This window comes from Rutidosis leptorrhynchoides, chromosome 11 (assembly GCF_046630445.1).
Source record: "Rutidosis leptorrhynchoides isolate AG116_Rl617_1_P2 chromosome 11, CSIRO_AGI_Rlap_v1, whole genome shotgun sequence".
NCBI lineage: Eukaryota > Viridiplantae > Streptophyta > Magnoliopsida > Asterales > Asteraceae > Rutidosis > Rutidosis leptorrhynchoides.
Genome location: NC_092343.1, coordinates 119,024,136 through 119,050,933, shown reverse-complemented (window position 1 = coordinate 119,050,933; position 26,798 = coordinate 119,024,136).

The window sequence follows — 26,798 nt, the reverse complement described above, 5'->3', positions numbered from 1 at the left end:
TCTCAGGTGATAACTAAAAGCTTCCGCTGCAACATGTTGAATTTAAGCAAGATCTTGAGTATGCATATTTGTGTCAAAAATAAAACTGCATATCCGAGGAATTGTAATGTAAAATATGCTAGAAATCGTATTGTTATCATCACATGTAAAGTTTGTAAGCCTAAGATTATCGCTAAACGATAATCATCTTTTTATTGTCTAAAGCTTGTATTAAAATAAGAGTTATGGTTTGTAATGTAAAATAAATGCAGTTGTTCTTTTAAAAATGTCGCATATAGAAGTCAATACCTCGCAATGAAATCATACGTTATCTAACTCGTTATTATGGTTAAGGACGGGTTATGACATGTGGTATCAGAGCGGTGGTCTTAGCGAACCAGGTTTGCATTAGTGTGTCTAACTGATAAGTCGTTAGGATACATTAGTAAGTCTGGACTTTGACCGGGTCTGATTTAAAAACCATTGCTTATCATTGTTGGTTAAAATTTATATGTAAATATTATGTAGTACTAATGGGTTAGTTGTTGTGTGATAGATGTCGGGCTCAAAACTTGTTATCACATTCAGCGACTCCTAACCAGAATCTTCAGATGGTGTTCCAGTCATTAACCTATCCGATGACGAAAATAATATCTTTGGGGAAGACTCACAAATTCCGGATGAACCGACTATAGAGAACCCGGAAAGTGAACCCGAGGAGGAAAGTGAACCCGAGGAAGAAATACAGGAAATTACAAAAGACAAGTTCGAACTAGGAAAGAAACGAAAGGCTAATGAATTAGAAAATTCAAATCCCGAGTTTAGTAAGGATGATGTGGCACCAACTCCACTAGACACTACCACCCCTATTCCCGCTATTCCTATTCATTCTATCCCGGCATCCAGTTCTTCAGCCCCACAGCCAAAATATAGGTAGACAGCCAGGATAAGCGTTAAGCGATTCTTTGAACCTAAACGTCCTAGAAAATAGACCAAACGATGCGCTGCCGTGTTAAACCATGGGATCATATAATGTTTTGTATAATATTATTAGTGTGGTTTGCTTAATGTTCGATGTAAGATAAGCATATGTAAAATAGTGAAGTATGAAATGCAATAATTTTCCATGGTTAAGTATTATTTAGATGGTAGTAATTGGTTATGTACTAAGCTATTAAGTATGGACATTAACGGGTAGGTACTACCCTAGATATAATTATAAAACGCTAATAAGAAGAAAAGGCTTTTATAATAATACCTGGTTCATATTATTAATAAGCTATAATGTACTGTAAATATACACTACATCTATAATATTCCATGTGAATAATTATTTTCTTTTCATTCTTATAGAAGAATATGGCGCGATTGAATCGAATGACGGAACAAGAAGTCGAGGAATTCATCAACCAGCGAGTGAACGACAGAATGTTATGGGTCGAGGCAGCAAGAGCTGCTGCAGTTAACCCAAATCCTCATGTAGGATGCACCTACAAAACTTTTCAAGCTTGCAAGCCCTCATCATTCAGTGGAACAGAAGGACCGATCGGTTTAACCCGGTGGATAGAAAAGATGGAGACTGTGTTTAAAATCAGTGGTTTTGTTGAAAAGGACATGACCAAGTATGCATCGTGCACTTTACAAGATAGTGCACTCACGTGGTGGAAAAATTTTGTGAAGGCTGTAGGAGGAGATGTAGCTTATGATACTCCATGGGAAGAATTCAAAACAATGTTAATCAACGAATATTGTCCAAGGAATGAGGTTAGGAAGTTGGAAGATGAATTACGAAGTCTGAAGGTTATTGGTACTGAAATCACCAACTACAATCAGCGATTCATGGAATTAGTTTTGCTATGTCCTGAATTGGTTCCAACCGAAGAACGGAAGATTGAAATGTACAAAGATGGTTTGCCCAAAAAGGTCAAGGCAAATGTTACAGCATCGAAACCTAAGACAATTCATGAAGCTATAACCATGGCAAACGAGCTAATGGATCAGGTCATCATGGATAAGAAAGTATCCAATACTGATGTGAAGGTATCAGGTAACAAAAGAAAGTGGAATGGAAATTATGATCGAGGTAACCAACAACAATCTTTTAAGAAACAAGAAATCACGCAAGGTGCGGGTAGTGGTTTAAGCTTTGGTTACAAAGGACAAAATCCTTTATGCAACCGATGCCACAAACATCACTCTGGTTACTGTAATGTGGTATGCAACAAATGTAATTGAAAGAGTCATCTTGCTGAAGATTGTAGGGCTCTCGTTACAAATACAAATGGTACCAAGACTCCTGCCACCAATGCAAATAGAACTGCTTTGGCTACCATTATTTGTTATGGGTGTGGAAAACAAGGTCACTATAAGAGCCAGTGCCCGAATCCTGAGAACAATATCAGACCTGCACGTGGGAGAGCATTTATTATTAATGCTAGAGAGGCATGTGAAGACCCTGAGCTTGTTACGGGTACGTTTACCATTAATAACTTACCAGCATCTATTATATTTGATACTGGTGCCGATAGAAGTTACGTGTGTAGAAATTTTTACACTAAATTGAATTGTTCATCATTACCTCTAGATGCTAAGTACATGATTGAGTTAGCTAATGGTAAACTAATTAAAGCCGATAAAATTTGTCGTGATTGTAAAATAAATTTAGCCGGAGAAACGTTTAAAATTGACTTGATACCCGTAGAATTAGGAAGTTTTGATGTAATAGTCGGCATGGACTGGATGTCCAAAGTAGGAGCTGAAGTTGTGTGTGCCAAGAAGGCAATTCGCATTCCTTGTAAGGATAAAATGCCGGTGATGATTTATGGAGAGAAGGGTAACTCAAAGTTAAAACTCATTAGCTGTTTGAAAGCCAAGAAGTGTTTAGAAAAGGGATGTTATGCTATTCTAGCACATGTTAATAAAGTCGAAAAGAAAGAAAAAGAGAAGTGCATCAACGACGTGCCTGTGGCAAGAGATTTTCCTGAAGTTTTTCCGGAAGAGTTGCCGGGATTACCTCCATTTAGATCTGTAGAATTTCAAATAGATTTAGTACCAGGAGCTGCACCAGTTGCCCGTGCTCCATATAGACTTGCACCGTCCGAGTTAAAAGAACTTCAGAGTCAGTTAAAAGAATTACTGGATCGTGGATTCATACGACCAAGTACTTCACCGTGGGGAGCTCCGATTCTATTTGTTAAAAAGAAAGATGGATCTTTTAGGATGTGTATAGATTATCGTGAATTAAATAAGTTAACTATCAAGAATCGGTATCCACTACCGAGAATTGATGACTTATTTGATCAACTGCAAAGATCATGTGTGTACTCAAAAATTGACCTAAGATCGGGCTATCATCAATTACGCGTCAAAGAAGAAGATATACCGAAAACTGCTTTTCGGACACGTTACGGTCATTACGAATTTTTGGTCATGCCGTTTGGATTGACGAATGCGCCAGCTGTATTCATGGACCTCATGAATCGAGTTTGTAGTCCATATTTAGATAAGTTTGTTATTGTTTTCATTGATGACATTCTTATCTATTCCAAGAGTGAGCAAGAGCATGAGCAGCATTTAAGTTTAATATTAGAGTTGTTGAGAAAAGAACAGCTATACGCTAAATTTTCTAAGTGTGCTTTCTGGTTGAAAGAAGTGCAATTTCTTGGCCACGTTGTTAGTAGCAAAGGAATTCAGGTTGATCCAGCAAAAATTGAAGCCATTGAAAAATGGGAGACTCCTAAGACACCAATGCAGATACGCCAATTTTTGGGTTTAGCCGGTTATTATAGAAGGTTTATTCAAGATTTTTCCCGAATAGCTAAGCCGTTGACAGCGTTAACGCAAAAAGGGAAGAAATATGAATGGACTTCTGAGTAGGAGAGTGCATTTCAATTACTGAAAAAGAAGTTGACTACGGCGCCTATTTTATCGTTACCAGAAGGGAACGATGATTTTGAAATATATTGTGACGCTTCGCGACAAGGTTTTGGTTGCGTTCTTATGCAACGGAAGAAAGTTATTGCATACGCATCCCGACAATTGAAGATTCACGAGCGGAATTATACGACGCATGATCTAGAACTGGGAGCAGTCGTGTTTGCATTGAAGATATGGAGACACTACTTGTATGGGGTTAAATGCACTGTGTTTACTGATCATAAAAGCCTTCAACATATTTTTGATTAGAAACAGCTGAACATGAGGCAACGTAGGTGGGTTGAGTTAATAAACGACTATGATTGTGAAATTCGTTATCATCCCGGGAAAGCGAATGTGGTGGCTGACGCACTAAGCAGAAAGGAACGAGAACCAATTCGAGTACGAGCGATGAACATAAAAATTCGTATGAATCTCAACTCACAAATCAAAGAAGTTCAACGAGAAGCACTTACTAAAGAAAATATAGGAAATGAAATAATGAAGAAGTATGAGAAGCAACTCGTTATGCGGGAAGATGGAATTCGATATTTTGCAAATCGTATTTGGGTACCGAAGTTGGGTGGATTAAGGAAGTTGATATTGAACGAGGCACATAAGACAAGATATTCGATACATCCTGGAGTTGGAAAGATGTACCAAGATCTTAAGACACATTATTGGTGGTCTAATTTAAAGACAGACGTTGCAACATATGTTGGGGAGTGTTTAACTTGTTCCAAAGTCAAAGCAGAACACCAGAAGCCGTCAGGATTACTTCAACAACCAGAAATCCCAGAATGGAAATGGGACGGTATTACCATGGATTTCATCACGAAGTTACCAAAGACTGCCTGGGGATACGACACCATTTGGGTAATTGTTGATCGTCTTACCAAATCTGCACATTTCTTGCCTATAAAGGAAACGGATAGAATGGAGAAATTATTACGATTATATATAAAGGAAATAGTTTCAAGGCATGGAATACCTATTTCCATTATATCTGATCGTGATAGTAGATTTACCTCAAAGTTCTGGCAATCACTACAGGAGGCACTAGGAACTCGTTTGGATATGAGTACCGCATATCATCCGCAAACCGACAGGCAGAGTGAAAGAACAATTCAGACTCTTGAAGACATGCTCAGGGCATGTGTGATCGATTTTGGAAACGGATGGGATAAATATCTACCATTAGCAGAATTCTCGTATAATAATAGTTATCATGCGAGCATTAAAGCTGCGCCATTCGAAGCATTGTACAGAAGGAAGTGTAGATCTCCTATTTGTTGGAATGAAGTAGGAGATCGACAATTAACTGGTCCCGAGATCATACACGAAATGACTGAGAAGATAGTACAAATCAAGGAGAGATTGAAAACAGCCCGTAGTCGCCAAAAGAGCTACGCCGATGTCCGAAGGAAACCATTAGAGTTTCAGATCGGTGACATGGTTATGCTAAAGGTGTCACCTTGGAAAGGTGTAATACATTTCGGTAAAAGAGGTAAACTGAACCCAAGATATGTAGGCCCGTTCAAGATCATCGAACGCATTGGACCGGTAGCTTATCGACTCGAGTTACCGCAAAAACTCGCCGGAGTACATAATACATTTCACGTCTCGAACCTTAAAAAGTGTCTTGCAAAGGAAGACCTCACCATTCCTCTTGAAGAAATTCAAGTTGACGAGAAACTACAATTCATAGAAGAACCAATCGAGATCATGGACCGTGAAGTTAAACGGCTCAAGCAGAGCAACATACCGATCGTTAAAGTTCGTTGGAATGCACGAAGAGGTCCCGAGTTTACTTGGGAGCGAGAGGATCAAATGAAACAAAAATACCCGCATTTGTTTCCCGATGACGCAAAATAGGTACTATTTTAAAATTTTGGGACGAAATTTATTTAACGGGTAGGTACTGTAATGACCCGGACTTTTTCGATCAATTTATACTTATAAGATTAATATTTACATAAATTAAACCTTACCAACATGATAAGCAATCCAAATTGTTGAGACTTATGTTTTTGAAAAGAGTTTTACACAACGTTTGACCGTCTAGTTGACCGATGATATCACGAACTATATAACATATGATAATTATACGTTTGTGTATATATATGTATATATACATATTTAACATGATCTAAGGATGTTGTAATACCTCATTTTGTATTAATAACAATAAGTTATAAGTATATTTTGAAACTACTAACTTAAGTTTTCAAAACAATAACCATACGTAACGTTATTTGACATAAATACTTATGATCTATAATGTTTATACATATATCGTATATGTAATGTATTTAATCACTTTTAAGGACTTAAATACATAAAATAATATAAGTGTATTCACAAAAGATAGCTATATTTGAATCCTCGTTCCGTTTTCACAAGATTTCTATACGTATATCTAGAGTATATGTACTCGTATCATACCTAGCTTCTATACATATTTACTATTGGTATATACACATCAAATCACCACCAACCAGCCCTTGTTCATGCCTTATGTATAAGGTAACTACTTTGTTATCTAGTATGACTAATTATACAAGAAAACAACCTAAAATCTTGTCTTTGTTCATCATAAATCACGCCACCACCATCATTTATACATGCATCCATATTTATGATAAATCTCTAGCTAAACACACACACTTATTAGCCTCATGTATCTCTAAGAACTCCAGCAAAAATCCTCTCAAGAATCACCTTAAACACCACCATAACAAGATCAAACAAAAACACTACAAAAATACAACTTTCAATTCAAGTTTATGTCTTAAGTTGCTTCCAAACTTTCATCCAATTCCATCACTCTTTTGGTTCTAGGTTTTTACTCCTCTTTCACAGCAATCTTGTCCAAGTAACTTGAGGTAGTAACTTTGTTCATAACCTTATTCGATTCATATATATATATATAGCTATCTTATTTTATGGTATACAATTTTAACAACAAGAACATAGTTTGAATGATTTCAAACTTGTTTGCAAACTAAATAGATCCTTCTAACTTAATTTTTAAAATACTTCAAGACCTGTAATATATCATAAATATATGCTAATTTAACAAGGTATAACTTGGTTTTTCAAAGAACACCTTAAAAACTGAATTTACGACGTCGGAGTACAACCGGAGGCTGTTTTGGGTTGGATAATTAGAAACTATTTTGAACTTTGAATTGGAGGCTTATTTTCTGGAAAATTGATATTTACTATGAATATGTTAACACATAAAAATTCCATGATTTAACTCAAAGTATAAGTATTTTTAGAAAAATAATCATTTAAGGTTGTTTACATGATGGAAAATGATCAACTTCATGAGTTTCACTAAAGTTTGACCTATGACCTGTGATTTCGAATACAAACTAAGGTATTTACAGTTCATATTCTTAAATAAGGACTCGATCCAAGGAAGTGGCAAGTTGAACCAACGAAAACGGAGTTGTAACGAAGAAACTATGACTAAAACAAGATCGGATATCCAAAACTAGTTTAGCCACGAAAATAATTGGAGAAAAATTAAATAAATCACATCTTTCTAAAATAACATGATATTTTATATATATGTACTCATAATTTAATTTTATATATTTCAGGATCACCGTAAACAACACGAGAAGATTAATCATAAGACCTCATGTACGTACGCAACACGTCATTTGACAACACCGGTACTTTATGTACGCAACACGTCATTTGACAACACGGTACCGTGGGTCAAGATTAATCCCGACCAATACGAATACGATGGGGGTTTTATTTATTTCGATGGGGGTTTTATTTATTTATTAAACACCTAAATATGAACCATTAAAAAAATTGAATTGCTAACTACGGACTAAGAAGACATTAAAAGTATTATAAGTATATATATGTGACGATTGTTTAAAATGAAAATATATTGATAAATTATATGGATAGGTTCGTGATATCAACCGGAGACCAAGTCAAAATATATATATCTTCAAGGCAAAAGTGAGTATATAGTCCCACTTTTAAACTCTAAATATTTCGGGATGAGAATACATGTATTTTATGTTTTACGATATGGACACAAGTAACTGAAAAATATATTCTACGTTGAGTTGTACCACTGGCATACTTCCCTGTAGCTTGGTAACTACTATTTACAGCGGTATTGTAAACGCGAATCCTGTTGATAGATCTATCGGGCCTGACAACCCCAACCGGACTGGACGACCAGTATTCAACGGTTGCACAGTACTTCGTTTCGTGACTATACTTGGTACGGTGTAGTAAGATTTCATAATAAAGGGAATATGCGTCGTGATTAAATGTTAAGTATGGTTACCAAGTGCTCAACCACTTAGAATATTTTTATTAAAATGTTTATATATGAAATCTTGTGGTCTATATATATATATATATTGCTGCCGGCATTAAACCTATATCTCACCAACTTTATGTTGACGTTTAAAGCATGTTTATTCTCAGGTGATAACTAAAAGCTTCCGCTGCAACATGTTGAATTTAAGCAAGATCTTGAGTATGCATATTTGTGTCAAAAATAAAACTGCATATCCGAGGAATTGTAATGTAAAATATGCTAGAAATCGTATTGTTATCATCACATGTAAAGTTTGTAAGTCTAAGATTATCGCTAAACGATAATCATCTTTTTATTGTCTAAAGCTTGTATTAAAATAAGAGTTATGGTTTGTAATGTAAAATAAATGCAGTTGTTCTTTTAAAAATGTCGCATATAGAAGTCAATACCTCGCAATGAAATCATACGTTATCTAACTCGTTCTTATGGTTAAGGACGGGTTATGACAAATTAGTCTATGATATCCACATGAAAAGTGAAATAATTTTTGTCTAAATTTCAAATATGCAAAGCTTTAATCACAGAAGTTAACACATTTTATCATACAGGGTTATTTTCATGCAAGTGCTGTATAAAACTACTTTTACACTAATTCAAACATATCTCGGGCTATACATAAGCAAACGACATGATTTCCTAGTCTAAATTGAGTGCTTTTAAATTATATTTCAAGTGGTATAAGTTTCATATGCCAATTCATTGTCTAACAATTCCAGATTTCTGATCAAGCAACAAAATCACAACGATAATTCAAATTGACATAACTTAATCATACGGAAATGAAATCAAGCGAATCCAAAGCTTAAACTCAATAGTTTTTCACAAGGAATCTGATTATAACATAATTATTAACATTTGAAAAACTCAAATTTTCTGATCATGCAAAAACAAATTCGTTTTTAAACCCTAACGCACCAAACAATCAAATTAACGATTACAATCAACACATACGCGTATAGGCCTGAGCAATTGACAACAATACTATGAAACTAAAATGAAAATCATATTTTTAATATTAGGGTTCATGTAAATATACCTTAGATCACAAAAAGAATTATATCAATGCGTAGAAGAGATCGAGATTTGCAACGTTTGTGAAACAAGATTGATCAAAGAGCAAAAATTGATGGTGGATTATTGGTGGTGGAGGTCGAAGATGGGAGAGGCCAGGAGCAGTCGACTGGTTAATTTTTGTGAGGGTTTATTGTGTAGTGAATTAGGTTTACTAGTTTACATATATATTAGGACCTAAATAAATTAATTTATGGATTTAGCAAGTAAGTTGAAATGTCCCGTTCTTATTGATTAAAAACGTTCCATATTAATTGATTTCGTTGTGAGGTTTTGACCTCTATATGAGACGTTTTTCAAAGACTGCATTCATTTTAAAACAAACCATAACCTTTATTTCATCAATAAAGGTTTAAAAAGCTTTACGTAGATTATCAAATAATGATAATCTATAATATCCTGTTTACACACGACCATTACATAATGGTTTACAATACAAATATGTTACAACGAAAAAAGTTTCTTGAATGCAGTTTTTACACAATATCATACAAGCATGGACTCCAAATCTCGTCCTTATTTAAGTATGCGACAACGGAAGCTCTTAATAATCACCTGAGAATAAATATGCTTAAAATGTCAACAAAAATGTTGGTGAGTTATAGGTTTAACCTATATATTATCAAATCATAATAATAGACCACAAGATTTCATATTTCAATACATATCCCATACATAGAGATAAAAATCATTCATATGGTGAACACCTGGTAACCGACATTAACAAGATGCATATATAAGAATATCCCCATCATTCCGGGACACCCTTCGGATATGATATAAATTTCGAAGTACTAAAGCATCCGGTACTTTGGATGGGGTTTGTTAGGCCCAATAGATCTATCTTTAGGATTCGCGTCAATTAGGGTGTCTGTTCCCTAATTCTTAGATTACCAGACTTAATAAAAAGGGGCATATTCGATTTCGATAATTCAACCATAGAATGTAGTTTCACGTACTTGTGTCTATTTTGTAAATCATTTATAAAACCTGCATGTATTCTCATCCCAAAAATATTAGATTTTAAAAGTGGGACTATAACTCAGTTTCACAGATTTTTACTTCGTCGGGAAGTAAGACTTAGCCACTGGTCGATTCACGAACCTATAACAAATATGTACATATATATCAAAGTATGTTCTAAATATATTTACAACACTTTTAATACATTTTGATGTTTTAAGTTTATTAAGTCAGCTGTCCTCGTTAGTAACCTACAACTAGTTGTCCACAGTTAGATGTACAGAAATAAATCGATATATATTATCTTGAATCAATCCACGACCCAGTGTATACATATCTCAGTATTGATCACAACTCAAACTATATATATTTTGGAATCAACCTCAACCCTGTATAGCTAACTCCAACATTCAAATATAGAGTGTCTATGGTTGTTCCGAAATATATATAGATGTGTCGACATGATAGGTCGAAACATTGTATACGTGTCTATGGTATCTCAAGATTACATAATATACAATACAATTTGATTAAGTTATGGTTGGAATAGATTTGTTACCAATTTTCACGTAGCTAAAATGAGAAAAATTATCCAATCTTGTTTTACCCATAACTTCTTCATTTTAAATCCGTTTTGAGTGAATCAAATTGCTATGGTTTCATATTGAACTCTATTTTATGAATCTAAACAGAAAAAGTATAGGTTCATAGTCAGAAATATAAGTTACAAGTCGTTTTTGTAAAGGTAGTCATTTCAGTCGAAAGAACGACGTCTAGATGACCGTTTTAGAAAACATACTTCCACTTTGAGTTTAACCATGATTTTTGGATATAGTTTCATGTTCATAAGAAAAATCATTTTCCCAGAAGAACAACTTTTAAATCAAAGTTTATCATAGTTTTTAATTAACTAACCCAAAACAGCCCGCGGTGTTACTACGACGGCGTATGTCCGGTTTTACAGTGTTCTTCGTGTTTCCAGGTTTTAAATCATTAAGTTAGCATATCATATAGATATAGAACATGTGTTTAGTTGATTTTAAAAGTCAAGTTAGAAGGATTAACTTTTGTTTGCGAACAAGTTTAGAATTAACTAAACTATGTTCTAGTGATTACAAGTTTAAACCTTAGAATAAGATAGCTTTATATGTATGAATCGAATGATGTTATGAATATAATTACTACCTCAAGTTCCTTGGATAAACCTACTGGAAATGAGAAAAATGGATCTAGCTTCAAAGGATCCTTGGATAGCTTGAAAGTTCTTGAAGCAGAATCATGACACGAAAACAATTTCAAGTAAGATTTCCACTCGAAATAAGATTGTTATAGTTATAGAAATTGAATTAAAGTTTGAATATGATTATTACCTTGTATTAGAAAGATAACCTACTGTAAATAACAAAGGTTTCTTGATCTTGGATGATTACTTGGAATGGATTTAGAAAACTTGGAAGTAAACTAGCAATCTTGGAAGTATTCTTGATTTTATGAAACTAGAACTTTTGGAATTTATGAAGAACACTTAGAACTTGAAGATAGAACTTGAGAGAGATCAATTAGATGAATAAAATTGAAGAATGAAAGTGTTTGTAGGTGTTTTTGGTCGTTGGTGTATGGATTAGATATAAAGGATATGTAATTTTGTTTTCATGTAAATAAGTCATGAATGATTACTCATATTTTTGTAATTTTATGAGATATTTCATGCTAGTTGCCAAATGATGGTTCCCACATGTGTTAGGTGACTCACATGGGCTGCTAAGAGCTGATCATTGGAGTGAATATACCAATAGTACATACATCTAAAAGCTGTGTATTGTACGAGTACGAATACGGGTGCATACGAGTAGAATTATTGATGAAACTAACGAGGATGTAATTGTAAGCATTTTTGTTAAGTAGAAGTATTTTGATAAGTGTCTTGAAGTCTTTCAAAAGTGTATGAATACATATTAAAACACTACATGTATATACATTTTAACTGAGTCGTTAAGTCATCGTTAGTCGCTACATGTAAATGTTGATTTGAAACCTTTAAGTTAACGATCTTGTTAAATGTTGTTAACCCAATGTTTATAATAACAAATGAGATTTTAAATTATTATATTATCATGATATTATGATGTATGAATATCTCTTAATATGATATATATACATTAAATATCGTTACAACGACATTCGTTACATATATGTCTCGTTTCAAAATCATTAAGTTAGTAGTCTTGTTTTTACATATGTAGTTCATTGTTAATATACTTAATGATATGTTTACTTATCATAATATCATGTTAACTATATATATATCCATATATATGTCATCATATAGTTTTTACAAGTTTTAACGTTCGTGAATCACCGGTCAACTTGAGTGATCAATTGTCTATATGAAACTTATTTCATTTAATCAAGTCTTAACAAGTTTGATTGCTTAACACGTTGGAAACATTTAGTCATGTAAATATCAATCTCAATTAATATATATAAACATGGAAAAGTTTGGGTCACTACATAAGTGGCCCAAATTAGAAATCTAAGGGGGTGTGGGTGTGGGTTCGGCCGAACATGGCCCACATGGGGTTCCCGAGCTCGTGTATTGCAATTTCGTGTAATCGTGGCTCGTTTCAAGTGTCGTTTAGTCGTACTGAGGGCCCAGAATGTTAAACCGATCGTTAAAATGCAACCAAATGTTTAATTTATTAAAAACCCAATAAATTAAATATTTAAAAAAGTTAATAATTAATAAAATTAATTTTTAAAATAAACCCGAACGTTTCGTTGCTCAAAAAGCTATTATCAAAATCGAATCGTTTTTATCGTATCTCATTATCCGAAATATTTATTTGAATTAATATCAACCCATATTAATTATTGTAATCCTCCGAAGATCAAGTATGCATTTATTACACATAAACACATAAAAGTTAAATAATCGCCATTAAATAAACTAACGGAAGGTTAACGGAAGTAACGGAAAAATCAGGGTTGTTACAATTGCCTCGGATTGACGATTTGTTTGACCAACTCCAAGGTGCAACTTATTTCTCTAAGATTGACCTACGGTCCGGCTATAACCAAATGCGGATCCGTGAGGAAGATATTGAGAAAACGGCCTTTCGAACGCGTTACAGGGCATTTTGAGATTGTAGTTATGCCTTTTGGTCTTACGAATGCACCGGCAGCTTTCATGGATCTTATGAACCAAGTGTTCCAACCTATATTGGACAAGTCGGTAATTGTATTCATTGACGACATACTTGTCTGTTCGAAGAGTATGAAGGAACATGAACATCAGTTGCGCAGTGTGTTAAAGACGTTGCAGAAGGAGAAATTGTATGCAAAATTCTCCAAATGTGAATTTTGGCTAAGGGAAGTTCAATTCCTTGGCCATATTGTGAACAAAGATGGTATTCAAGTAGATCCGGGGAAGATTGGAGACGACCGACTACGCCTACGGAAATCCGAAGTTTTCTCGGATTGGCCGGTTATTATCGTCGGTTTATCCAAGACTTTTCTAAAATTGCTTCTTCTTTGACAAAGTTAACGAGAAAGAACGCGAGATTTAATTGGGAAAACGAGCAAGAAATTGCTTTCCAATTGTTAAAAGAGAAGTTATGTCAAGCTCTGGTTTTAGTGTTGCCGGAAGGTGTAGAAGATATGACGATTTATTGTGATGCTTCTTTAAATGGGATTGGTTTTGTTCTAATGCAATGAGGTAAAGTCATCGCGTATGCCTCTCGATTATTAAAGAAACATGAAATGAGATATCTGACTCATGATCGTGAGTTGGCTGCGGTTGTTCATGGGTTGAAAATTTGGCGCCATTACTTGTATGGTGTCAAGTGTACGATTTATTCAGATCACAAGAGCTTAAAACATCTTTTCCATCAACGAGATTTGAATTATTGTCAACGTAGATGGATGGATGTGATGAAAGACTATGATTGTTAAATACTTTATCATCCAGGAAAGGCGAATGTGGTCGCAGATGCGTTAAGTCGAAAGAGTCCACATCCGGCGATACGAGTAGGATCGTTACGCATGATTATTACTAACGATTTTCTTGTAAAGCTTGGAGAGACTCAAATAGAAGCTTTTGTTAACAATAAGAATGAGGAACGAATCGTTGGACAAACGAAGTTGATTACCTTAGGTCCGCATGGTTTGTTATCTTTTCAAGGAAGAGTGTGGGTGCCTAAAATGGGTGATCATCGATGAGTGCTACTTGATGAAGCACATAAGTCAAGGTATTCCATTCACCCGAGCGCGATGAAAATGTATCTTGATTTGAAGAAAGAGTATTGGTGGCCGGGCATGAAACGTGATGTTGTAAAGTATGTTGAACAATGTGTCACGTGTTTTCAAGTTAAGGCCGAGCACCAAAAGCCGTATGGTAAGTTGCAACCGTTAGAAATTCCGAAATGGAAATGGGAGCACATTACTATGGATTTCATTACAAAGTTACCAAAGATGGCGAGAACCCAATTTGATACGATTTGGGTGATAGTTGATCGTTTGATGAAAAGTGCTTTGTTTCTTCCCATTCGGGAAACGATATCGTCGGAGACTTTGGCTAAAATATTTATCAAGGAGGTGATATCGTGACACGGGGTTCCTATATCTATTATTTCAGATCGAGATACTCGTTTTATATCTCGGTTTTGGAATAAGTTTCATGAAGATATGGGTACACAATTGAGAATGAGCACGGCGTACCATCCGCAAACGGACGGTCAAACCAAACATACGAATCAAACATTAGATGATATGTTACGGGCGTGTATTATTGATTTCGGTGGTAGTTGTGATAAGCTTTTGTCCTTGGTGGAATTCTCGTACAATAATAGTTATCATACTAGTATCGGGATGCCACCTTATGAGATTCTTTATGGGCGGAGGTTTCGAACTCTGATTTGTTGGGGCGAAGTGGGTCAAAGAGAAATCGGGAGTACCGATTTGGTTTTAGAGACGAATAGCAAGATTGAGATGATTTGGACTCATTTAAAAGCGGCTCAAGATAGACAAAAGTCGTATGCCGACAAGCGTAGGTGACTGATTGAGTTCCTAGAAGGCGACATGGTGATGCTTAAGGTTTCGCCATGGAAGGGTATTATTCGGTTTCGAAAATGGAGAAAGTTAGCTCGGTTTATTGGGCCATTTAAGATTTTAGCTCGTGTTGGTGAAGTTGCGTATCGTTTGGAATTACCCGAAGAGCTTGCGGGGATCCATAACACATTTCATGTTTCCCATCTCCGTAAGTGTCTTGCGGATGATTCTTCATGGATGCCATTAGACGAAATTGAGCTAAACAACAAGTTAGAGTATATTAAGGAGCCGATTGCTATACTCGATGAGAAGGTCAAAAGGTTGAGAAATAAAGAGATGAGAACTTTTAAAGTTCAATGGAGTCGGAGTAAAGGTTCCGAGTTTACTTGGGAGCCCGAAGAGTTCGTATTGGTTTATCTTCCCTCTTGTTATGCGGCTTGGATCACGAGGACGCGCTCCGATTCAAGTGGGGGAGAGTTGTAAGACCCTAATATTTATTGTACAGAGGTGTAAATAGAGTACATGAAGTGTGGGTGACATTGTGTAAACAAACAGAGGTCAGAGACTGAGCTAAGCATTGTGCGCTCAGCGCACACCTAAGGGTGCACGTGGCGCACTGTTTACTGTAGCCGGAATCTGTTTCTTTTAATGAGATATTTTGGAATGGCTTTTTGGTAAATTTACTTGGGGACGAGTTAAAGGCCACCAGATTAGTTTATCACCAACCTTATCCTATCCACTTCAATTTTAGAGAGAGAGTGGGATTCTTGTGTGAGAAAGCTCAAGCAAAGGAAGAAGGAGCTGGTTTTGGGCCTTAGCACGAGTTATAAAGTTGTTCGTCTCCTCTCTAGCTACGTTTTGGTTGTAGTGGTATGTTCTAAATTGGATTTCCTTACTTTGATTTATGTATGGGTTAGGGTTTGGGTAAATGAAGAACATAAAACCCATATTTGGTGATTTTGGGTGTTCTTGGGTAAGATCGAGTCATGACGACTCAAGAATTGCTAAACTAGAGTTTTAAAATGATAAATGAGTTTATGAGCCATAATTGGTTAGTTAATTACTAGCACATCTAGTTAATAAAATGAATGGGTATTGTGTGGGTTAGTGGATGACCCGAAATGGGTGTGTTGGCTTTAAAATAATCAAAAGAGTAACGATTGACCTAGTAAGGAAAGAAGGGTATGAAATACCCTAAATGTGTATTAGTTAGTGTGGTTGGACCTTAATCACTAGATTTTAGTGATTTATGATGGTCTTGACCTTAAATGGTCAGTTTTGATGTAAATCGGGCATTTAATGCATTTAAGTCATTAAATGCACATGAGTAAGTTGTTGGTGATTAGTCCAACTAGTGTGTGTGTTGATTGAGTACTTATTATATTAGGTACTCGGCTTTGAAGCATTCGGAAGTATAAAATCGTCACCAAATCGTTAAGGTGAGTGGAATAATTATATATGTATGTATATGATTTATTTATTTGTGGGGTATAGGTTAAAGTTCGATGTTGATGATACCATATCCTAGTGTATATTGTTTGATCATTTAGAGGAGGGTTAAAGTTCGATGTTGACGATACCTCAAGTATGGATTTAAAGTTTGATGTTGACGAAGCCATACTACTATTGTAGTGACATTGGATGAGGGTTTAAGTTCAATGTTGACGATACCTCATATGTGGGTTTAAGTTCGATGTTGACGATACCACATTAACTAGGACGGATGGGAAATAAGTTCGATGTTGAAGATACCATTCGTTGGGTGTAACGTCCTCCCAATAGGGTCTGGAAGGAACGTCACTAATATCAAAACATACCAACATATTATAATAAACGAGAACAATACTAAATGATGAATTTAACTTTAATGAGTACACAGCGGAAAATGAAATATCGTTACAATGACAGGAATAACAATATCGTAAATGTTCACATGCAGAAGTAATAAATGCGATATCTCTTGATCCTTTGTCTAAGTAGCATCACATAAGCAGTAAGTATAAGAGCTTGAATCAAACAGTACCTGAGACAAAACATGCTAAAGTGTCAACCAAAAAGGTTGAGTGAAGTTCATAGGTTTAACAAAAAGTTTGTCGTTGTTTTAGACCACAAGATTTAGTTTGTAAAGTTGATCTCCCACAGGATCAAAAAGTTATGCCAATGCGTGATATTTAGACTAAACGTTCAAGTTTGCCCCATGACAAGTTGTGTCTGTCCTTGTCAGTTTAATTTCATTATTAAGTAATACAATGACTTGGTCAAATGTATCGGGGACGTTACTCCCGATAGGCCTACCCCCAATAATTAAGCATGCCGTAGCAATTAAAAATATCATTGTAGGAACTTAGTCGGACATAGCCGGGTATAGCATAGTTTAATAGTTTGGTACTTGTGTCTAAAGTGTAAAAAGTAAAAACAGCATGTGTCTCACCCCAAATAAAGTAAGTAAGTTTGCTAGCAATTAAAGAGGGGCTATGAATTCACCTTAGTAAGTAGAGAGAGTTTTATTCCTCGGAATAAAGAGTTGAACGAGTGAGCAGGAAAGTCAACCTATTGACATTTAAGAGTAGTTAAGTGTTTTGCCCATGTTTAAGTTTAAGTATGTGTGTAAGTATAGTTTGTTTTACTAAGTTTCTTATTCCTAGTAAGTTACTATTTTTATAAAGTTTCCATTTTTAGAAAGTTTCTTATTTTACTAAGTTTCTATGACTAGAGAGTTTCTACTTTTATCAGTGTTTTCCATTTTAGGATACTTGTCGTATTAGATAAGCTTCCAATCACCCCTTTCCCTTCGAATGGCTAATTTAGATCTAGGGGCTTGAGCCATAGGACCCTTTGAATCGGAAATCCAAACCCTCTGCCTAGAATCTCATAGAAACCATTCGTCAAGAAAGTTCGAAGATCTATACATCTCTAATACGTATCCCAAAACGTTTTTATGTTACAATATAAGTAATAGGTTATAGGTGCTAGTAATAGTAATAGTGTATACATGTTATTTATTTTATTTTTAATTGCATATAATTTATAACATTATTTACATATTTCGGTAAAAATAATAACCGAAGTAAAAAGTAAAAAGTAAAAAGTAAAAAGTAAAAAGTGAAAAGTAAAAAAAATAAAAAGTAAGAAAAGAATACTTACTAGTAGTAATTCTTCAAAGAGAGAATGAGAGAAATTTTGGTGTGAGTTTGAATGAGAAATGAGGGGTATTTATACTTGAAAAAATTAGGTAAAAAGAATAAAATAATTAAAAGAAAAAGAAATATTTAATTCTTAATGGGATTTTAAAATTAAAAAGTATTAAATGTTAGGTCATGGGATAATACACAAAATAAAATAAAAAAAGTAGTTTTTCCATTAAAATTTTTAATTAAAAAGTAATTTATTTATTTATTTATTTATTTATTTATTTATTTTTTATTTTTTATTTATTTTAAGGATTTTTTTATGTAAATAAACAAATTTTTTAATGTTTTTCCAAGAATATTTGTCAATAATATTTTTTTTATTTTTGTTTTATTTAATTAATAAATACAAATTTTGCATAAAAATAATAAATAATTCGGTATTTTGTATTTTTAATAATAATTATGATTTTAATTATTAAACTATAGTTTTAGTAAGTTTGTAAATATTATTACATTTATATATAATTGGATTTATTATATAGTTAAATATATAATACATTAACTAAATAATAAAAGTGATACAAAGTTTATATACTTAGTTAAATTATGTCAAATTATATAAATTAATAATATATTATTTATTTAAGCGTACATTGTTGACTAAAAATTACTATTCGGTCAATATTTAATTGTATATAACAACCCTTAATACATATAGTCAGACATATAACCCTAGGGTTAATTCGGTAATTTAGAAGTCGAAAAGTGAGGGTTGTTATAGTACCTCCCCGTTAATAAAAACTTCGTCCCGAAGTTTTAGGTAGACTTCTCGGATGCATCAGCGGTTGAGAAGAGATGGGGATATTTCTGTTTCATTTGGTCTTCACGTTCCCAGGTATGTTCGGGGCCTTGCGTGTTTTCCAAAGGATAGAATATTGTTTTGTTTCAAGCGTTTAAGTCATACAAACCATAATCTTTATAGGTTCTTCTACGAAGTGCATTTTATCATTAATGCAGAGATCATTCAAAATGATGATTTTATGCAAGTCATTTCAGTAAATTGGATACATGAAATGTGTTATGAATAATATTGAGCTCATTTAAAACCTTGAGCGTTTATGCTGCAATATTAGGTAGACAAAACAGAGAGGAGTTCATGAAAATTATAGTCATGAAATTTGATAGAGATCGTCATTCTTTATAACAAGAATGATGAATTAGAGTTTTATCGACATTAAATAATATGGATAAAGTAATTCGATTATAGAAAGAGTATAAACGAAGCTATCGTAAAAGAGTAAATGAGAAAATTAAATGTTTGCCTTAACTTTTGACGTAGTTACGATTGATTTTCGGATTTCATGGAATTAAATAAATCTTCGAAATCTTTATAAGATTTGATTTTCCGGTAATTACAGAAATTAGGATTTTCTTTAATTAAAGGCGGTGAATTGCCTCGATTGCTGTGTCTGGAATTTTTGCTATAAATTAGCTTCTTCCGTTTCATTATCTTCACCACTTATATACTTTTTTCTCAATTCATACTTCCAAAAGTTTTGTTAATATGCTCAATCCAGTTCTTGTCTTTGACATTATGTTGGTTATCGCCACAATCATCCTTCTTTTCCAACTCCCACCAGAGGAGTCTGTTTACTTCTACTATGCTCTAGAATTTATTGTGTTTTTAGTTCTCCCGTGTCTTTATATTGCTATACGCATTGATATACACGGTTTGTAATTTCAGTGTTGTTATCGGGATTTATATTTTCCCTTATATGTCGAAGCTTCATGCTTTTGTAAAGCAAGTAACGGTCCAGAATTCGTAGGTATGAAGTTTCGAATGATCATAATATTCAAAGCAGAAGGAAAGGTAATAGCACGATTTGATTTGTCATATTACCAGAATATTCGAAAAAGACCGAATTATCAAGAAAAATATTTTATTGATATGTTTAGAGTTTAAATAGATAAGAGTCGTGTAACATGGCAAATGATGATTATAAAGTCTATGAATCATCATCTTCCATTAAAAATTTAGCATGACTTACTGTAATATAATCACGTTGGCCTGACGTCATTATATTATACTAACTCATGCTTCAATTCCCAACACTACTTCAAATCATTCATAATTTAAACTTGAACTTTACAGAATATAGAAACTAAAACAGTTTCCTTTATGATATGATAAAGATGTCGCAAAGAGATAATTAATTGCTACAAGAATTGTTATAAAGATATCTTCAGAAATGTAGAGGATATTTATAACGAAAGATACAGTGATATCTCAGAATTTCTAAGTTCCAATGACGAGGAAAATTCTTTTGTTTCCTCTGCATTTAATGCTACCATATCTAAATCATTGGTTATCAATCCGAGATGGTTTCAAGAAATTTTATTTTTTTAGATGATTAAACGCTGATTGTAATCGTCAACGGATCTAATGGTTAACGAATAGGCGTTGTTGATGATAATTTCGGTGGTTTGATGTGATAATTCATCATAGAATACGAATGAATATAATTCATGAATGTAGTGATCTTTAGGAAGATAACACCTGCTAAAGCTTTACTTGAATTCTGGTATGTTAATTTCAGAATGTGTAATTAAATTTGTATGAAAATGATTGTGTATCACAGTGAAGGCAGTGAGTATAATTAATGATTTATGAATCGAAATTGAAGAATGTACAGTGTATTTATGTGAGATGTAAATATTTCTCGGATATTACCTACCCGTTAAAATATTTTCACAATTAACAGTTTTTACAATCTTTATGAAGATATACGTTCATATATGTATTCTTCAGATATAATCATGGATTTAATGAGTTAATATATATTAAACTCATTTGATTTGCGATTTGGAACGAGAGTAAATAATCTCCAAAATCTTAGAGATTTCATAATTGTTGCGAAATATTTCGCTAATGAAGTTATGAATCAATACATTCATCGTTATACTTGATTTATTATGAAATGAAGTTTATTGTGCTGAAGCAGTGATTAACAATTATTAAGTCATTAGCGAAGGGTGCACATCATAGCATATTAGTGATATGAATTAACCAAGTAGTACATACTAGTTGAGATTATCACGTAATTGCTTAGTACGACAAGATTTATTATTGTTCCAAATCATATATATATATAAGGTATACATATATAATTCTTCACGAAGAATGAGTCAATACATCTTAACTCTTTATTGCTAATATTCCTTGGTATCTATGGGGCGTATCATGTTGATGTTTGAGGTACTGAGTGTGTTGTTGAGGCGGGGTATGCGAATGTTGTTGTTGATGAAGCTGATGCTGTTAGTGGTTATGTTGATGATACTAGTGGTGATGCTGGTTATGCTGCTGGTGCTGCTGCTGGTGTTCGTAGGTTTCGTACCAGATTTTCCAGAGCCACTACTCGAGCGCGAAGCTCGTTGACTTCTTCTATTATTCCGGGATGATTGGTGGTTGGAACAAGGGGGTGAATAAGATCTAGAATCTTCGATATTATATATTCGTGATGGGATACCCTGGAAAGAAGAGAGAAAATGGTGTTTCGGACAGGTTCATCGGTAAGCGCTTCAGGTTCTTCGCCAAGAGGTGAATTCAGTTGGTGGAAGGGATCACCTTCTTCTTGTCTCCATTGATTGAGTCGGCTACGAACCCATCCCCAATTCATCCAGAATAGATGATGGCTGATTGGTTCGTTTGTTCCGGTTACGCTGCCGTGGGAGCTTGAAGAGTTTGAGAAATTCATATTATATGTTTGGAATAGGGTTTGATATGAAATGGGTATTGAATACCGAATGATATATTCGTCTCCTTGAATACGTATTTATAGCAAAAATATTTCCGTAATTTACGGAGGAAATTTAGGATAAGTGGTAGACAAAGTTTATAGACATGATAATATATGATAAGCTATGATGTGTCATCCATTTATGTAATAATGGTGGTATGACGTGTTGAGATTTGTAACCAGATATTGATGAAAGAATTTCAATTCGTATACTGTGATAACCCAATAATATTTTTTTGGTTCGCAAACCGATGCATAAAGGCATAAGATACGTGAGTGTTTGAAGTAGTAGCAGGAGCTTGTGGACGAACCGTTATCTTCAATAACATATAGAAGTTTGATAAACTTGATAGGTCATAAGGTTGAAAAAAAAAATTAAGTGGAATAAAGATGAATATGATATAAGCGAAACACTTTATTTTATTATGAACAAGGCTTTAAACAAGCCTTCTTATTACACGATTCGGGGATAGAAATAGTTTAAGGCCTAGCCTTTGCATAGATAGAAAATAACTAGGAAATATTAAGATTGAAGTAGTCTTCATATTTCTTCTTCTCGTCCTCAACCTCCTTCATAAACTTCTCAAACTTGTCGTTTTTCTCCTTTTGTTCCTCATAAAGATACTCGATGTTATCATAAAGATTGGAAACATCATTGTTGATTACATGGTACTTGTGGTCCCTCATAGAAAGTTGATTATTCACGCGGTTTTCCTCCATCTTCAATCTAAAGTCAACATCTTCTCTTAGGTAGGAGAGATATTGCTTCCCCCATCGGGCATTTCTTGTAAGGGTGCAAACCAAAGTCCCACATCGGTCATGGGATAAAACAAATGTATGTATATAATCTCTTTCTTTAGCTCAGCATTTTCCTTCATGAGCTTCTTGATCGCTAGGTCTTTTTCCTTCATTTGAGTATCGATCCTTGCAATATGGCGAATTAGGCCTTCGGTAGTTCTTCGCAGATTCATGACCTCGTACTTGACATCAACTTCATCGTAGGAAGGAGATCGGGATCTTTTCTTTGACGGGCCAGTTTCTTCAAGACGTTTCCTCTTATCTTTATTTCTTGGGGTTGGATAGTATTGAGGAGACCCATGTGAATCAAGATTAGTATTTAGGCTATAATTTGGTGATGGAGGACCACCAAAGCCATAAGGTGGGCTTTGGACTGGTCTTTCAGTGGAAGATCTTTCAGTATCTTTTTTGGTTGGCTCGAAAAGATTCATTTTGTTCGCTTGATGAGAATTAGACATCCTAATATTAGGAAAAAGATTTTGATTAGAATCTTTAAGTCAAGTATATTAAAGCATAATCGTTAAGATTATGGAGCAATCCTAAGTGCTTTAATTCTAAGGCAGGAAAGGTTATAGTTTCCTAGATTGCTAAGGCACCCTAGCTAACAAGTAAGGCACACATAAAAGTGCAATCCTGGTTCTCTATAACAGCCTGGTTATGCTCTGATACCAATCTGTAACGTCCTCCCAATAGGGTCTGGAAGGAACGTCACTAATATCAAAACATACCAACATATTATAATAAACGAGAACAATACTAAATGATGAATTTAACTTTAATGAGTACACAGCGGAAAATGAAATATCGTTACAATGACAGGAATAACAATATCGTAAATGTTCACATGCAGAAGTAATAAATGCGATATCTCTTGATCCTATGTCCAAGTAGCATCACATAAGCAGTAAGTATAAGAGCTTGAATCAAACAGTACCTGAGACAAAACATGCTAAAGTGTCAACCAAAACGGTTGAGTGAAGTTCATAGGTTTAACAAAAAGTTTGCCGTTGTTTTAGACAACAAGATTTAGTTTGTAAAGTTGATCTCCCGCAGGATCAAAAAGTTATGCCAATGCGTGATATTTAGACTAAACGTTCAAGTTTGCCCCATGACAAGTTGTGTCTGTCCTTGTCGGTTTAATTTCATTATTAAGTAATACAATGACTTGGTCAAATGTATCGGGGACGTTACTCCCGATAGGCCTACCCCCAATAATTAAGCATGCCGCAGCAATTAAAAATATCACTGTAGGGACTTAGTCGGACATAGCCGGGTATAGCATAGTTTAACAGTTTGGTACTTGTGTCTAAAGTGTAAAAAGTAAAAACAGCATGTGTCTCACCCCAAGTAAAAGTAAGTAAGTTTGCTAGCAATTAAAGAGGGGCTATGAATTCACCTTAGTAAGTAGAGAGAGTGTTATTCCTCGGAATAAAGAGTTGAACGAGTGAGTAGGAAAGTCAACCTATTGACATTTAAGAGTAGTTAAGTGTTTTGCCCATGTTTAAGTTTAAGTATGTGTTTAAGTATAGTTTGTTTTACTAAGTTTCTTATTCCTAGTAAGTTACTATTTTTATAAAGTTTCCATTTTTAGAAAGTTTCTTATTTTACTAAGTTTCTATGACTAGAGAGTTTCTACTTTTATCAGTGTTTTTCATTTTAGGATACTTGTCGTATTAGATAAGCTTCCAATCACCCCTTTCCCTTCGAATGGCTAATTTAGATCTAGGGGCTTGAGCCATAGGACCCTTTAAATCGGAAATCCAAACCCTCTGCCTAGAATCTCATAGAAACCATTCGTCAAGAAAGTTCGAAGATCTATACATCTCTAATACGTATCCCAAAATGTTTTTATGTTACAATATAAGTAATAGGTTATAGGTGCTAGTAATAGTAATAGTGTATACATGTTATTTATTTTATTTTTAATTGCATATAATTTATAACATTATTTACATATTTCGGTAAAAATAATAACCGAAGTAAAAAGTAAAAAGTAAAAAGTAAAAAGTAAAAAGTAAAAAGTAAAAAGTAAAAAGTAAAAAAAATAAAAAGTAAGAAAAGAATACTTACTAGTAGTAATTCTTCAAAGAGAGAATGAGAGAAATTTTGGTGTGAGTTTGAATGAGAAATGAGGGGTATTTATACTTGAAAAAATTAGGTAAAAAGAATAAAATAATTAAAAGAAAAAAAATATTTAATTCTTAATGGGATTTTAAAATTAAAAAGTATTAAATGTTAGGTCATGGGATAATGCACAAAATAAAATAATAAAAGTAGTTTTTCCATTAAAATTTTTAATTAAAAAGTAATTTATTTATTTATTTATTTATTTATTTTTTATTTATTTTAAGGATTTTTTTTATGTAAATAAACAAATTTATTTAATGTTTTTCCAAGAATATTTGTCAATAATATTTTTTTTTATTTTTTTTTATTTTTGTTTTATTTAATTAATAAATACAAATTTTGCATAAAAATAATAAATAATTCGGTATTTTGTATTTTTAATAATAATTATGATTTTAATTATTAAACTATAGTTTTAGTAAGTTTGTAAATATTATTACATTTATATATAATTGGATTTATTATATAGTTAAATATATAATACATTAACTAAATAATAAAAGTGATACAAAGTTTATATACTTAGTTAAATTATGTCAAATTATATAAATTAATAATATATTATTTATTTAAGCGTACATTGTTGACTAAAAATTACTATTCGGTCAATATTTAATTGTATATAACAACCCTTAATACATATAGTCAGACATATAACCCTATTGGATGTTGTGAACATCAATGTTTGTGTGTTGTGGCATAGCATATTATATTGTTGTGGTATATGCTATTGCTATACTAGCTTGCGTTATCGGGGACTTAGCGTTATACATTATGTGGGTATGCTAATTATATTGCTAGTATGTATGCGAAATTGGGGTGAGTGATGCAAGTAAGTAAGTTATATATGTATATGTATAATTATTGCATTCACTAAGCTTTGCTTACTATCTCGTTGTTTATCTTTTTACAGGCTTCGGCGAAGACAAGGGTAAGAGCATTAATATGGATTAGAGATCCCGCTTTGTTGTAGGGGATGCTTTTGGATGTTATAGCTTTTAGAGTTTGACCGAGATTTTGGTAGTTTAACCCCCAAACACCATGCTCATAGTGTCGTTTGGAATTTAAACTAATGTGGTCGAAACTCATATTTTTGTACGAAACTCGTATTACGGCATATGTGGGCCCGGATTCGTAAAACTTATTTTATTATTGAATGGTGTAAGTTTTAACTATTATAGCATATTGTGAAAAGCATTTCGTCTAAATATGTCGGGAAGTGGGAGATCTTTATTTGAAAATTTACAAAACCAGACAGAACTGAAATGGGCTGGTACGCGCCGTGCACCCTAGGGTGCTGCGCGCCGCGCACCCATACTGTATAAAAAATATTTAGTTCACGTGTTTGTTTGGATAATTGGGTTGGGTTGTTACAGATCGAGTCTGAGACTTGTAGACACTGGGTCATGGATTGATTCGAGATAATATATATTGCTTTATTTCTGTACATCTAACTGTGGACAACTAGTTGTAGGTTACTAACGAGGACTGCTGACTTAACAAACTCAAATCATTAAAACGTAATAAAAATGTTGTAAATATATTTTGATCATACTTTGATATATATATATACATATTTGTTATAGGTTCGTGAATCTACCAGTGGCC